The sequence below is a fragment of the Trachypithecus francoisi genome, unplaced genomic scaffold, assembly GCF_009764315.1.
Source record: "Trachypithecus francoisi isolate TF-2019V2 unplaced genomic scaffold, Tfra_2.0 Lachesis_group13, whole genome shotgun sequence".
NCBI classification, from domain to species: domain Eukaryota; kingdom Metazoa; phylum Chordata; class Mammalia; order Primates; family Cercopithecidae; genus Trachypithecus; species Trachypithecus francoisi.
Window position 1 is genome coordinate 1,083,877 of NW_022681458.1, and position 14,560 is coordinate 1,098,436.

The following is a 14,560-nucleotide window of genomic DNA, read 5'->3' on the forward strand; positions in this document are numbered from 1 at the left end:
AATGATGTTCAAGACAGTGATTTGGGTGGGAGCTGTTGTTCCCAGACTACAATCACCATAGTGATGAGAATGACCAAGGTGGGATAGGGCTAAAGCTGGAAAAGGGTTTAAATAGTTATTAGCGAGGCTGCTTGGCCCTAAGAGCCCAGGAGGGCAGGATGATTATTTTGATTAAAATGTTGGGAAAAAAGGAAATGGGCCTTTTGACAGTTTTTAAGAGGCCTCATATGGGGGAAAGACTATGTTTTTGTGCTGAGGGAGGAGGTTTAAAAGCAGGCGGGTGCCAGTGCATGGTGTAGGATGTAAACTAGGTGGCACGACGGTTATTTCCTACACTGGTTACATCATTATAGTAACATACATGATGGTATTAGGAGTGCAGGGGGTGGTGTATACTGGGAGCCCCGCTATATTGGTCCAGTTTAACGGCTTATAAACTGGCAGTGATGAGATAGAGTCGGATTTTTTTTTTTTTTTGAGATGAAGTCTCGCTCCGTCGCCCAGGCTGGAGCAAAGTGGCATGATGTCAGCTCACTGCAACCTCCACTTTCCGGGTTAAAGTGATTCTCCTGCCTCAGCCTCCCGAGTAGCTGAGATTATAGGTGCCCACTACCACGGCCGGCTGATTTTTGTATTTTTGGTAGAGGTGGGGTTTCACCATGTTGGTCAGGCTGGTCTCGAACTCCTGACCTCAGGTGATCCACCTACCTGTACCTTCCAAAGTGTAGGATGACAGCTGTGAGCCACCGTGCCCAGTCAGAGTCAGAGTTTTGACTGTAGGAGGCTAAGGCCTCAAATGAGTCAAAGTTAGCCACATGAGTGTTATTATAACAAGGTGTACATCCCAAAATAACATTACGATTTAAGGCAGTTTCAGTGATATTATAAGTATGGATGGTGGGGGAAGTGACATGATAGCACCAAGAGGGAGGTGATTTCCAGTTTACCAGCACGGAAGGAAATGGTCGGGGTGGGAAGGAGTGGTGAGAAGAATAATGAAACCCCAACAGTATGGTTTGGTTGGAGACAGGGTGCGCTTGCAAAGAAGAATCTACGTGGCTTGGAGTAGCGGGTTTTGGACGGCAAAGCCAGCCACACAGAGGATTTTCTCCTCTCACAATAGCATATGAGATGCTGCAGATGATACTGTCAAACCAAGAGGATTGGGAAGTTTTTATATGAGAGATAAAGAGAAAAACTTGTAAGAAAGAAAAAAGGGGTCTCATTGTTCTAATTCAAGGACGGTTACAAAAGTTGTTCCAAGTGTAATTAGAAAAACCACTTTGCAAATAAAAATCTAGCGCAAGCTGAATAATTGTATGTAGGTCTTGAGAAATGGGGGTTGGATGAAGAGTAAGTAAATTGGCTGGGCGCAGTGGCTCGTGCCTGTAATCCCAGCATTTTGGGAGACCGAGACGGGTGGATCACCTGAGGTCAAGAGTTCAAGAACAGCGTGGCCAACGTGGTGAAACTCTGTCTCTACTAAAAATACAAAAAAAAAAAAAAAAAAATTAGCCAGGCATGGTGGTGGGTGCCTATTATCCCAGCTACTCGGGAAGCTGAGGCCGGAGAATCACTGGAATGCGGGAGGCGGAGGTTGCAGTGAGCTGAGATCGCACCATTGCACTCCAGCCTGGGTGACAAGTGTGAAACTCTGTGTCAAAAAAACAGAAAAAAAAAGTGAATTGAGGATAATCTCAGAAACTTGGAGGACCTAGAAACCCATCTGGAGCACGTAAGGAAAGGCCAAGGGAGGGGAAGGAAAGTGAATGATAAAGACAGCCAAAGGCTTACGTGGTATCCTTTGCTTCTGAAGAGAGGTTAGCGTCACCTGGTTGTCTGCAAAACAAACATCATAGATCTTCCAAGGGCTCAGAGTATAAGCAGACTGGAGTTCTCGTGCTGGGGCAGACTTTATGCGGCAAAGGTGGACCCAAGGGGAGAATCCCTGCAGTTTGACAGCTGTGGGAGAGGCTACGAGGACTTGAAAGGGTCCAGTCCAGAGGGCCGGAAGGGCTTTTCTGTCTTGAGGCAAAGTTTTTAAATATACCCAGTCCCCCAGGTTAACAAAGGGCTTATTTCTGATGAGGAGGGGTCGGATTTTGGACAAAATTTGTCCTGGTATGCAGTAGTGGCCTGGATAGTTTGCCAGGGAGGCAACATATTGAGACAGATAATGAGCCTCTGGATCAAGTAATAAGTCCGTTTGTAAAAAGGGACATCCAGAAAGAATTTCAAAAGGGCTAAGGTAGGTTGAAACCTTTGGGAATTATTCTGGATCTTAACAGGGCAATAGGAAGAAGAGTTATCCAAAACAGTTGAGTTTCTATAGAGAGTTAGTAGAAGGGTTTTCAAAGCTAGATTGGCCCTTTGATGACTGTGGATGGTAAGCAGCATATAAGTGATATTTTATTTGGAGGGCCTCGCTGATTTCTGGAGTAATAGAAGAAATAAAGGCCAGGACATTGTCTGATTGGAGGGATTGAGGGATCCCAAATCAAGGAATAAAGTGTTCTAAAAGAGCCGTAGTTACTTCTGAGGCTCTTTCTGTTTGAGTGGGGAAGGGTTTAGTCCAGCCTGTGAAAGTGTCTATAAAGACTAAAAGGTATCTGAATCGCTTACGCAAGGGCAGAGTCAGCTTGCCAGTCCTCCCTGGGACAGGCCCTCTACGTTGAATAGGTTGGAGGAAGGCCAGGGAGTTCATTGCACCCTCAGGATTTGATTGACAGCAAATTGGGCAGGATTGAGAAATGTCCCACAGAGTTGGGGTTAGGCCCTTGAAAAAGAGGGTCTCTGAAGGCTTGTAAAGTTTCCGCTCCCCGGGTGGGTAGCCTGATGGAGATTTTAGAGGATTTTCCATCGTGGAGCCTCAGGGAGGAGAAATTTATTTTCAGAGTTTTGAAGCCATCCCTCAGGAATGAATGTGAAACCCTGTTTTAGTGCCTTTTGTAATTTTTGTGGGGTGTGCTGGGGTTTTGGTGGGGTTGGGTGGGGAAAGAGGGTGGCCCAGCAGCTGGTTTAGTTTGTTTATCTGCATAATTATCCCCTTTGGCAGGATTCGAGTTATCTTTCTAATGAGCCAGACAGTGAAGGATTTTGCTTCACTGTCTTGCTAGAAGACATACAATTGGGAAATGTATGTCTTCTAGCAAGATTGAAATTTCAGGGGCATGCTGAACGGGGGTGTTATGGGCTGTGAGAAGTGCATGGTTAGTGGTTGTGTTATGAGCTGTGAGAGACCCTCTTTCCTTACAGTGGCTGCATGGACACGCATCACGTGACACGCACAGGCTGAGTCAGGATGTAAGTCACTTGAGCTTTATTCCAGTCCCCTGTTAGAGAGCTGTGATAAGGGATATTAGTTCAGCTTTTTGAGCCAAGGTGGTTCCTCTGGGTAGAGGACCTGATTCTATGACTTTAGTTAGGCTAAGTATAGCACAGTCTGAAATGTGTTATCTCCTTTTAAAATGAACTACCACCATCAGTGCACCAGGTGGAATCAGGAATTTTACGTGCAGGGTCCTTTAGATCAGCCCTAGCACTGCACGTAAGATCAATAGTTTCTACACAGGAATGTCCAAGAGAAGCCATAGGTTTTATAGAGAGTTCAGGAGTTTGCAAAAGAAGTGATTGGTACTTATGAATTCTATTATCCGAAATCCAATAGAAGGCCTTAAAATTTAGAATATCCAAGACCTGATGAGGGGGTAAAAATTGTTAAGGTTTGTCCTAGAGCTGTTTCTGAGGCTTCTTGGACTAAGAGGGCCACCGCTGCTAAGGCTCGTAAGCAGGGGCGCCATTCCTGGGATACCAAGTAAACGTTTTTAAAAATATGCTACAGGGAGCTTAGAGGGCCCCAGATCTTGGGCTAAAACTCCCAAAGCACTTCCCCTTCATTCATGTACATTCAAAAAGAATGGCTTGGTCAGATCTGGTAAGGCTGAGGCCGGGGCTCAGATGAAAGCCTGTTTTAAAGTCCTTAGAGCTTCATGTTATTAGCCCACGTGACAGGTTGTTCCTCAGCTCTTTTGAGGGTTTCATATAAAGGTTTTGCTACTAATCCAAAGGAAGGAGTTCATATTCTGCAAAACCTGGCCATACCCCCTAAGGACCAAAGCTGTTGTTTGGTTCCTGGAGTTGTCATGTTTAAGATAAGATCTTATATTTCATATTTTATTTTTAAATTTATTATTTATTTTATTTTATTTATTTTTGAGACTGAGTTTTACTCTGTCGCCCAGGCTGGAGTGCAGTGGCACGACCTTGGCTCATTGCAACCTCCACCTCCTGGGTTCAAGTGATTCTCCTGCCTCAGCCTCCTGAGTAGCTGGGACTACAGGCACCTGCCACCACGCCCAGCTCACTATTTTTTTTTTTTTTTGTATTTTTAGTAGAGATGGGATTTCACCATGTTGGCCAGGCTGGTCTTGAACTCTTGACCTCAAGTGATCCGTCTGCCTCGGCCTCCCAAAGTGCTGGGATTATAGGTGTGAACCACTGTGCCGGGCCTAAGGTAAGATCTTTATAAGTGCTAGAGAGGCTCTTTGTGCTAGGAGTTAAGACCCCAAAATTGAACACCCTGTGTGGATATTTGTACCTTAGAAGGAGATACTTTGTACCTATAATCAGCAAGTTTGTTTAGTACTAATACTGTGTTTTGGTCTGGAGCAGCTTTGCTAGGACTACAGATTATAGGTCATCTACATACTGGAGTAGATTGCCATCTGGGAGAAGTTGCAGTGTGGACAGGTCTTTAACTAGGGCCTGTCTAAAAAGGTGGGAGCTATCTCTGAATCCCTGGGGCAGAACTGTCCAAGTTAACTCTTGAGTTATTTAAGTATCTGGGTCTTGCCATTCAAAAGCAAACAAATATTTGCTATCTGAGCATACAGGAATGCAGAAAAACACATTCCTCCTAAGATCAAGAACTGTACACAAGCTGTGGTGGAGGGAATCTGTCCAAAAAGGGTACAAAGGTTTGGGACAACAGGATGAATAGGAATAACAGCTTCGGTAATGACTCTAAGGTAGGAGCCATCTGCTTTCTTTACAGCTAAAACAGGAGTGCTGCAAGGCGAGCTGCATGGTACACTCACCCACGGGTTAGACATTTTTGTTGTTAGACATTTTTGTTATTGGAGGTTTTAGCCCTTTTCATGCTTCTGGTTTCAAGGGGTATTGGGGGGTTCTGGGGAACTTAGTGGGATTTTTAAGCTGAATGACGACAGGAGCAGCTGATATTGAACGGCCAGGAATAGAAGTTTTCCAAACCTCAAATGGCACTTGTTTTAGAATGTGAGGTTCTATAGATTGTAGCAGCGCTTTTGGTGGTGTGTGAGTTACAACAGCTAGAAGGTGAAGCCTTAGCTACAAATTAGCTTGTAATTTTGTGAGTAAGTCATGCCCTAATCACGGAACAGGGCAGTTTGGCAGGACTGAAAAGGAGTGGGTAAAGGCATAGCCTTCTGTTTTACAAGGGAGTGGTGAAGTGAAGCAGCCTCGTCGGCGTTTTCCATCCACACCTGTGAGGAAAATGAAGGACTAGCGCATTGGGCCACAGTAAGTGTTTGAAGCTGAATAACTGGCCCCTGTATCTCCAAGGAACGTTGCCTCTTGTTCAGTCTCAATCAGATTTCCCCAGGGCTCCTCCATAGAGACAGAGAGGTTAGGGCCACACAGCCCCGTCAGTCATCTGGAGAATGACTTTCAGAGGCTTGGAGAGAGTGAGAGGTGCCATCCTTGCCTTCATCCTTGTCTTTGTTCTGCAGGACTCCCTTGTTGGGTAGGTTGGCAAGGCTGTGGCTGTGATGGCCCAGAAGGAAGATGTGTCCCACGCCCTGTCGTGGGGGAGAGAGGGAAATGCACGCTTCCAACAACCCTCTTGTGTGCAGTAAGGACAGGGTCCTGGGGGCAGCTTGTAACTCAGAGGTTTGGGATATTCTGTACTCCGGTGTCCTGGATTCCTGAAATAATGACAGACCCTTGTTCTGCTAGTGTTATAGGGACAAGCCTTGGGGTTAGTAGCAAATGAAAAGAATGTGCCAATGCTGTTGCCATGTCAGTAGCTTGACCATGCCATTTTTCCTCCTCCAATTGAGCCTTGGCCCTCAGGGGTTCTGGGGTCTAAGTTGGTGTATTTATGCATGGTCTACACCAGTCTAGTTTGGAAAAGAGCAGGGGTTCTCAGGTGGCTCCTGAGTGATTTCTCGTAATTTAGAAAAATTAACAGGGTTTATTAGATCTTTTTTCATTCCTTCCAACAAGTAAGTTATAATCTCATCTGCCCCTGCCTCTGTCTGGACCACCTCAGCAGCCTGGTATTGCCAGTGGGTTCTGTGTTGGGGACAGATTTTTCCCAGCTCTATTAGCATTAGGATTATGAGCGTGAGCTTTATCTGCCCCAGCTTGAGCTAAAGACCATATGTGTGATTTTTCTTCATGGGAACAAGTAGTTAACACCACAAATATGTCTTGCCAGATTAAATCAAAGACAATAACTAAAGCTCAAAATTCTCGAATGAACTTAGTGGGATCCTAGCTAAATGAACCCAGTGTGGATTTGAGAAAGATCAGACATTGGAAAAGGGACACGAACTCGAATTGTTCCCAAATCTCCGTTTGCCACCTCGTGGAGCGGTAAAACCCTTGTGGGATCTTCTGAGGACTCTTTGCTAGTGGCATATGTGACAGGATGTGTGAGTATGTGAGAGGGACAGAGTATCTGGTCATGGGGGCAGGAGGGTTGACGGGGGGATGGAGCAGATGGAGAGGGTGCAGGTGAAGCGGGAGCAGGCTGCAGAGAGTGTGATGGGCAAAAGGAAGGGTCATCTAAGACATCAGAATCGGGGAGGGAGGAAGTTCCTTAGAAGCATATGTGACAATTTCTGTGTGATTTTGGGTTTTGGGATAAAGCCAAAAAGACTTGACCACATGGGACCTCTGCATCCTTTCTGAGATTCCAGCAAAGTGAGTCTAGTTGTAAAATAATATTCCAATCCAGGGCCCCATTAAGAGGCCGATATAAATTATTGGGAGAATTATTGGGTTCAAAATATTGAACCCCAGATATATCACAAAAGAAAACCATATGCTTCCTTTTCAGAGTTTGTGGGTCAAAATGAGACCAGTTTTGAAGAATGCAATCCAAGGGCGAGTAGATGGAATTGAAGAATGAATTGGACCCATGCTGGGTTCACATCAGGTACTGCAAGATTCCCGAGGTGTCCCTGAGGGACTTGGACCTCGCCTCTTTGGCTCACTCTATTCGGGGGCGTCCACCACAGATGGAGGGCCTGCCCTTGCCTGAATGACCACTCCAGGTGTGCCCGTGTTTGAGTGGTCAGCTCAGACCTAAGGGGAAGGAGAATTCACCCATAACTTGGGATGCGGTTTACGCCTGAAGTGGAATCCAAAAGTGGGTCTGCAACCAGTGGGGTGCATCTGCGCAGAGTGGGGGTCACTGCTGCTCGTTTCCAAGGCATGGTTTACAGGGCATTAAGTGACAGTGGACTTGCCACCCCAAAGGGCAATAGTAAATTCGCTCTTTTGTCTTGGCCTTGAGGTAACACCAGGTAGCGCCCTTGGCCAGAAACCCTCAATTGCTGAAGAGTACTCAAGCTGGTTCCCTGGCGGTTTGAAAATAGAAAAGAACCCTGGCTAATTCCTCACCCCTAAGGGCAATGATGGAAAGATATCTCTTCTCTAGGGCTTCAGGATCCCACTGAAGAGTGGTCTTGGCCAGGGCCCTCAGTTTCCGAGTAAAGAACCAGATCATCAAGGGAAGCAGGGAGGGAAAAGAAGGGAGAAATCGGCCGGGCGCGGTGGCTCAAGCCTGTAATCCCAGCACTTTGGGAGGCCGAGACAGGCGGATCACGAGGTCAGGAGATCGAGACCATCCTGGCTAACACGGTGAAACCCCGTCTCTACTAAAATACAAAAAACTAGCCGGGCGAGGTGGCGGGCGCCTGTAGTCCCAGCTACTTGGAAGGCTGAGGCGAGAGAATGGCGTAAACCCGGGAGGCGGAGCTTGCAGTGAGCTGAGATCCGGCCACTGCACTCCAGCCTGGGTGACAGAGCGAGACTCCATCTCAAAAAAAAAAAAAAAAAAAAAAAAGGGAGCAATCCCACTGAAGTCCCATATGCACAACCAAGGTGCCGGGCGAGGTATTGCAGCCCCAGCATCGGGAAGTGGCCGACTCGCGGGCTAGTAAGAAGAATTTACCGATGACAGTATGGGTTTGGAAAAGGAAAGTTTTCGTAGGAAGAAAGAATGCTGCAGAGGAGGGCAGTGGGTGCCTCTGCCGGAGGACTTGGCACCACCGGGGATTTTCCTTAGGAGCATTTCTGGACCTCACAGCGGGAGCTGAAGGGTGATTCGCACGATAAATGCTACATTTGTAGACATTCTGGTGCCTTAGTGACGGCAGGGGGTGCACACTGAGTTTCATCAGCCATGCATTCCAGAGATGTATAGAAATTCTAGTTACTTATAAATGTTAGGTTGAAAGGAGGCCTGGAACCAGGTGCCAACTTTAGATGATGGGGAAGTTTAATTACTTCTAAATTCCTCAAATACGGAGCTTTGCCTCTGGATGGCCTGCCTGATGGTCACCAGGTGGTCTTTGCTGGCCTCAGCCAGCTCACAACCTGTGAGCTGCCAGCAGTGCTCGCTCCTGTCTTTGCTCAGCTCCCCCTCCCTCCCCAGGGAGTCATCCCAATTGTCCAATGTCCTCAGCTGCCATCAGGCCACTTGCCCCACCTGTCACATCATCTGTTGACTGCCTGTCCTCCCTGGGGCAGGACCCCCTCTATGCAGCTCTGTGTGTCCGGCATGGCATGTGTGAGAGCATAGAAGGTCTGGTCACAGAGTTGGCTGACTGGTCCTGGAGGGTGGGTGGACAGCCCTCGGAAAGCCAGAGAGGTGTGTGTGCTTTGTTCCAGGACGCAAGGTGTTGTTCGCTTGTCCTCTGTCAAGGTAACCTGGAGAAACTGTTGCAACCACCAAGGGAGGGTGTTTCTTCAGGCCAAGAGCTTATTGGGAGCTTCGGAGCTACTGACGACAGCAAGCTGCAGGGCAGGTAACCGACCTCTGTCTCCCAGGAGTCCAGGGGATAAGGGCCACCTGGACAGGTGCCCAGGCCGTTCCAGCCAAGGCCAGCAGCAGCAGTGCCCTGGGAATGGCCTCTCGCAGCTGTGAAACGGGAGCTGAGGGCACCAGCTGCTCAGCTCACCTGCCTTTCTGGGCCCTGGGGTGGGCCTGGGCTGGCAGGAGGGGGTGTGAAGTCCGGGTCAGGAGCCAGGACTGGCCTGCCTTGCCCTCCTGGGCCGGACTGACCTGGGGTTGTCTTAGTTCCCCAGACGAAGTCACCAGTGGAACCAGCCGGCCTGCTACCTGACACACAAGGTCAAGAACTGAGTCTCTTTTAAAAATTTAACTTGTTTTGTTGTAATTGATATAAAATAATGCAAACAATTTCTTTGGGTCTGATGCCCGTCTCACTGAGGCAGGCGAGCCCGTCACCCTTAGGTGCTCTAGGGAGATGATGTGTGGCCTGCCAGTCTCACGGTGCTCTCGCCGCTCCTGCCAGGCGTCCCCGCCGTGCACCATTTCAATTGAACCCCGGCTACACCAGCCTGTCGGGACATCCAGGCTGCAGGTGGCCATTGGGGGCATTCGCCCTTTCACAGGCCGCAGCTGGGTTCCAAGAAAGGGGAGGATTGGTGTAAAACCCACTGCCTCAACTTGAGGGTGGGACCCCTGGGCCATGGGGCCTGTGCATGTAATGCAGTGGTGCCTCGGGGGTGTCCAGCACAAGTTGCTCCCTCCAGGTCATGGCCTGAATGGCAGGAGTGTTGGTTCTCGCAGGTGAGGGTCCTGCCGAACGGATGCCACCCAGTGGCTCCTGATGATACGCCATGCCCTGGGGTTCATGTTTGGGTGCTGTACCCGGGTCTGCTGTGCCATGAGGGCTGCCACACATGCCTATGCTGTGACCCCATCCCTGGAACAACCCCTCCCATGCTGAGCCTGCTGCTGCGTCCCTGCTTAGCACAGGTGCCTGTGCCCAGGACTGGGCGTAAAACCAAGCCCTGTGTGGACAGCCTGCCCATGCTAGGCCAGGAATCCAGCCGTGTGGAGGCAGGGCTGTCCCTGGACCTCTTATCTATGAAGTGGAGTAAAGTTCTCACCTGGGGTGACAGGGCAGATGTCAGGGGCCACGTGTGATCACAGTAATGAGGGTTGTGGTGGACAAATCCGGCTCTGCCTCTCCCACCTGGGCCAAGGCCGCCCTGATGCACTGCCCCCTCCCCATGTGACCCTGGCCAGACTGATGGTCCTCCCAGACAGGGGTCGGGGACATGTGGAGCACCTCCCTGGGAGTCAGCACAGCCCCTTAAATGCTGGAGGACTCAGAAGCCAGGACATCGGGGATTTCCAGGCGGCCTCCAGGGTTCCTTTCCTCAGCCTCTGGCTGTGGCGAGTTCTTGGCATTGGTGGGTGGGGTGGGGACAGGAGGTGGTGTAGAATCCAGCACTGTCTTCCTGGCGTTCACTCTGCATTCCTAGAGGAGAGGAAGCCTTGGCCCCTCAAGACCTTCCCAAGCCCATGCCACAGAGATGTGAGCAGAGACCCTGTGTGGGATTGGACAGGACAGGCCTGGCCCCCTTCCTGGAGGTGGCTGCAGGGGGCAGGACAGGTAGGGCCACCTCAGCTGTGTGACCCTGGCAGCTGCTTGTCCCACTGGGACCCCACGTCCTCATCTGCACGGCAGGGACAGGCAGTCGGGCAGTGAGGGCCACGGTGACTTGTGGGGAGAGGGCAGCTGCCCACTGCCGCAGTCTCTGGACTTTGCTCCTGGGCCTGCCACTTGACCCCCAACAACCTGGAGGGCCCTAGCACCCCAATGCCAAGACAGCCCATTACTCTCTTCTCCCAAGTGACCGTAGAATCCGAACCAGAAAGTGGAACAGCTGATGAAGATGCTGCCTGGGCAGGTGTGGCCTCAGACTGTGAGGGGCTGGCCCCATCTGCCGCCCCTGCCCTGCCTTCATGAGGCCAGTGTTCTGGATACTGGGGAGCTCCGCTGGGGAAACAGCACCCTCCACACATCTCAGCGGCGAGCAGTGGGTGCGGGGTGCATTGCAGCCCCAGGAATATCGTGTCCTAGTCCTAACTCCTGTGAAAATGGCCTTGTACTGGGGCCTTTGCTGATGTGATCAGGTAAAGGGCGTGCTGGATGAGGGTGGGCCCTAGCCCAGTTGAGATCGGAGGCCAGCAGGACTCATTCTCCAGACTGGACTGAAGACAGGCCAAAAGCAGCAAGCAGCACGGAGGACATCCTCTGACCACCCTCACTGCCCATCAGCCAGAACACCCGCACCAGCACCAGGACACTTTACAATGGCACGGCAGTGCCCGGAAGTCACGGCCCATTTCCATGGCAACAACTGGAAGTTACCGCCCATTTTCTAGCAATTTCTGAGTAACCTGCCCCTTCATTTGCATGCCATTAAAAGAGGGTATAAATACGGCTGCTGGTCACCCATGCGGTTCCCTGCCCATGGGTAGCCCCGCTCCACCGGAGCAGGCACGGAGCTGTGGCACTGCCACTGCCTCCCCGAAGCTGCTTTCTTTCACCGCTGGCTCACACTTGAATTCTTTCCTGAGCAAAGCCAGGAATCTCCCCTGTATCACAGTGACTGGTGTCCCTCTGAGAAAGGAGAAAGCTGGATACAGGCACAGAGACAGACACACAGGGAAAAAGCCATGCAGCCAGAGACAGAGCGGGGTGGTGCAGCTGCGACAAGGAGCCCTGGGGCTGCCGGCAACCACCAGAACCTTGAGGAGGCAAGGAAGGACCCCCAACCCTGGGAGGCTTCAGAAAGCGTGGCCCTGACAGCACCTTAATTTTGGACTTCTGGCTTCCAGAAATGAGAGAGAAAAGGTTTTTGTTGTTTTACATCACCCAGCCTGAGGTCATTTGTGTTGCAGTCTCGGGAAGCTGAACAGCACATCCATGAGCTCCTAATGCCTGAATTCACCGATGGCCTTTGTCATCATCTGTAAGAGCTGTCTGCCACAGAGCGCTGGCCACCATCCCCACCAACTCCCGTCTCTCCAGGGCCCTCCAGCTTCATCTTGGTCACGTGGCCTGTGCCCAGCTCCTCAAAGGGTCGCCAGAGTCTCATTCACACCCTTTCCTTGTTCTTTCCATTCTTAAGCCTCCTAATGTAGCAGGGTGAGCTGCAGACAAAACTCCCCAGACACCGGATTAAAGAAGGAAGAGGTTTTTTATTCGGCCGGGAGCGTCGGCAGACTTGCCTCTTAAGAGCCGAGCTCTCCGAAAAAGAAATACTTGGCCTTTTTAAAGGTTTACAACTTTAAGGGGTCCATGTGAAAGGGTCGTGATAAATCGAGCAAGTGTGGGAAACGTGACTGGGGGCTACATGCATCAGCTAACAGAACAGAAAGTTTTACTATGCTTTTTTCATATAGTGTCTGGGATTTACAGATAACACAAGTAGTTTAGGTCAGGGGTTGATGTTATTATTACTACTTTTTTTTTTTTTTAACTCCTAGGGCCGGGTGGTGGTACCAAGGTTGTCTGGCTATTTATCTTACTTTTGTTGCTTTCTCTCTTTCTTCCTGTCTTGTGAACAAGGCAAGGTGTGGGGGAGGAGGGCAGCAGGAGTAGGAGTGGTCTCCTTCCTTACTAAGACTTTTGAGACTTTGATCCAGCACATGCACACATGTGGGAATGATTCTTTGGCCACACCAGCCCACAGAAGGACACAGTTCTGAGAAACAACTGGGCGCTGTGCAGAGCTCAGACCGTGGCAGGAACGTACGGTGCATCATGGCCACCCGTTGGGTGGCAGGAGCTCAGTGGCCACGGAGCAAGGCAGGCAGGTGCCCATGTGCAGCCCCAGCATGTGCCTGTAAAAACTTTTAAAACACTCCGCTCTTCATAGAAAAATGTAGAAACAGCCCCACGTGGCAGGGAAGGCACCAGCCCTGGGAACTCCTGCCAGTTCCGGCCTCCCGAGCCTGACCCTCAGTGAGGGCTCCGGCCCCAGTTGGGACATGGTTGTTCCACAGAGGCCAGCACGGATGCCGTTGAGGAGAAGGGTGTCTGAGCAAGCTGGGTTCTCCTTTGTGCATGGCCCACACTCACTCACGAGCCTCTCCACCTGGAATTCTGCCCTGTGGAGGGGGGATGTCCACGCCCACCCTGGCCTGCATCTCAGGGATTTTATGAGCATCAGCGGGCATAACACGCCACAGTGAAACATGCCCAATTGTGCCATAGAAGGATGTTGATGATTTCTTTTAAATAAACATAAAAATTGGCCTTCCCAGTCTTAAAACTTGAGAAAGCTACATTTGTCTTATCTGAGTTCCTTTCTCAGGAACTGGCCCTCAGCCCTCCCAGGTAGTCTGAAGGAATGGAGACTCACCAGATCATGGCATCTAGACAAAGAGATGCCAGACCCTTCCCCCGTCATGGCTGCCTGTCAGGCCACCTGCTTCCTCCTGACCAACTCCTCTTCCTCACTCTCCCTCGTTCCTGTTTTCCTGCAGGTAGTTACATTTCTGCTCTGCAAACCTCTAATGTTAGTTGATGGGGGTGATGGATTTGAGATGCATCTCCCACCTCCTTGGCTGCTGCTTCCCATTAAAGCCTTCTTATTGGCTTTCTGTGTGGTGAGCAGCAGGACCGAGACCAGACTCCTGGTGTTTCGGTAACAAGAGGACACTCGGGAAACTACAGCCGCGAATCAGCTCAGCCCTGATGCCGATGAGAAGCTGGTGGCCTTGCCCTTCTCAAGGGTTTTCCCAGGAAAATCAATTTGATGCCTACTTGAGGTGCACTTTTTAAATTGATTTTTTTTTTACAATAAAAGTATTGTATGCTCTTTGTAAATACTTTTTTTTGTTTGTTTGTTTGTTTTGAGATGGAGTCTTGCTCATCACCCAGGCTGGAGTGCAGTGGTGTGATCTCAGCTCACTGCAAGCTCCGTCTCCCGGGTTCACGCCATTCTCCTGCCTCAGCCTCCCGAGTAGCTGGGACTACAGGCGCCTGCCAACGTGCCCGGCTAATTTTTTGTATTTTTATCAGAGACGGGGTTTCACCGTCTTAGCCAGGATGGTCTCGATCTCCTGACCTTGTGATCCATCCGCCTCGGCCTCCCAAAGCGCTGGGATTACAGGCGTGAGCCACCACGCCCGGCCTGTAAATACTTTTAAAACATCAAAATACGTTGCTTAAAAAATTAAATACCTTAAAAATGCCTTAATATCCTCTATTTAGATGAACCCCCCCCCTTTTTTTTTGGAGTTTCGCTCTGTTGCCCAGGCTGGAGTGCAGTGGTACAATCTCAGCTCACTGCAACATCCGCCTCCCAGGTTCCAGCTATTCTCCTGCCTCAGCCTCCCAGGTAGCTGGGACTACAGGTGTGCACCACAATGCCTGGCTAATTTTGTATTTTTAATAGAAGCGGAGTTTCACCATGTTGGCCAGGCTGGTCTCGAACTTCTGACCTCGTGATCCACCTGCCT

The 14,560-nt window shown here is 50.1% G+C and overlaps 1 long non-coding RNA gene across 3 annotated transcripts; it reads left to right on the top strand.

Annotated features, from left to right (window-relative positions):
* The first annotated feature begins 5,152 nt into the window (after window positions 1–5,152).
* On the top strand, window positions 5,153–13,867 carry LOC117094284. 3 transcript variants are annotated; one of them, XR_004441479.1, is made up of 5 exons: window positions 5,153–6,683; window positions 7,103–7,201; window positions 8,941–9,077; window positions 9,350–9,403; window positions 13,583–13,867. It is a non-coding gene; the product is annotated as an uncharacterized LOC117094284 (long non-coding RNA). The 3 variants fall into 3 exon arrangements; XR_004441480.1 differs by lacking the exon at window positions 9,350–9,403 and having other exon boundaries at window positions 5,156–6,683; XR_004441478.1 differs by lacking the exon at window positions 13,583–13,867 and having other exon boundaries at window positions 5,159–6,683; window positions 9,350–12,422.
* Window positions 13,868–14,560: the final 693 nt, after the last annotated feature.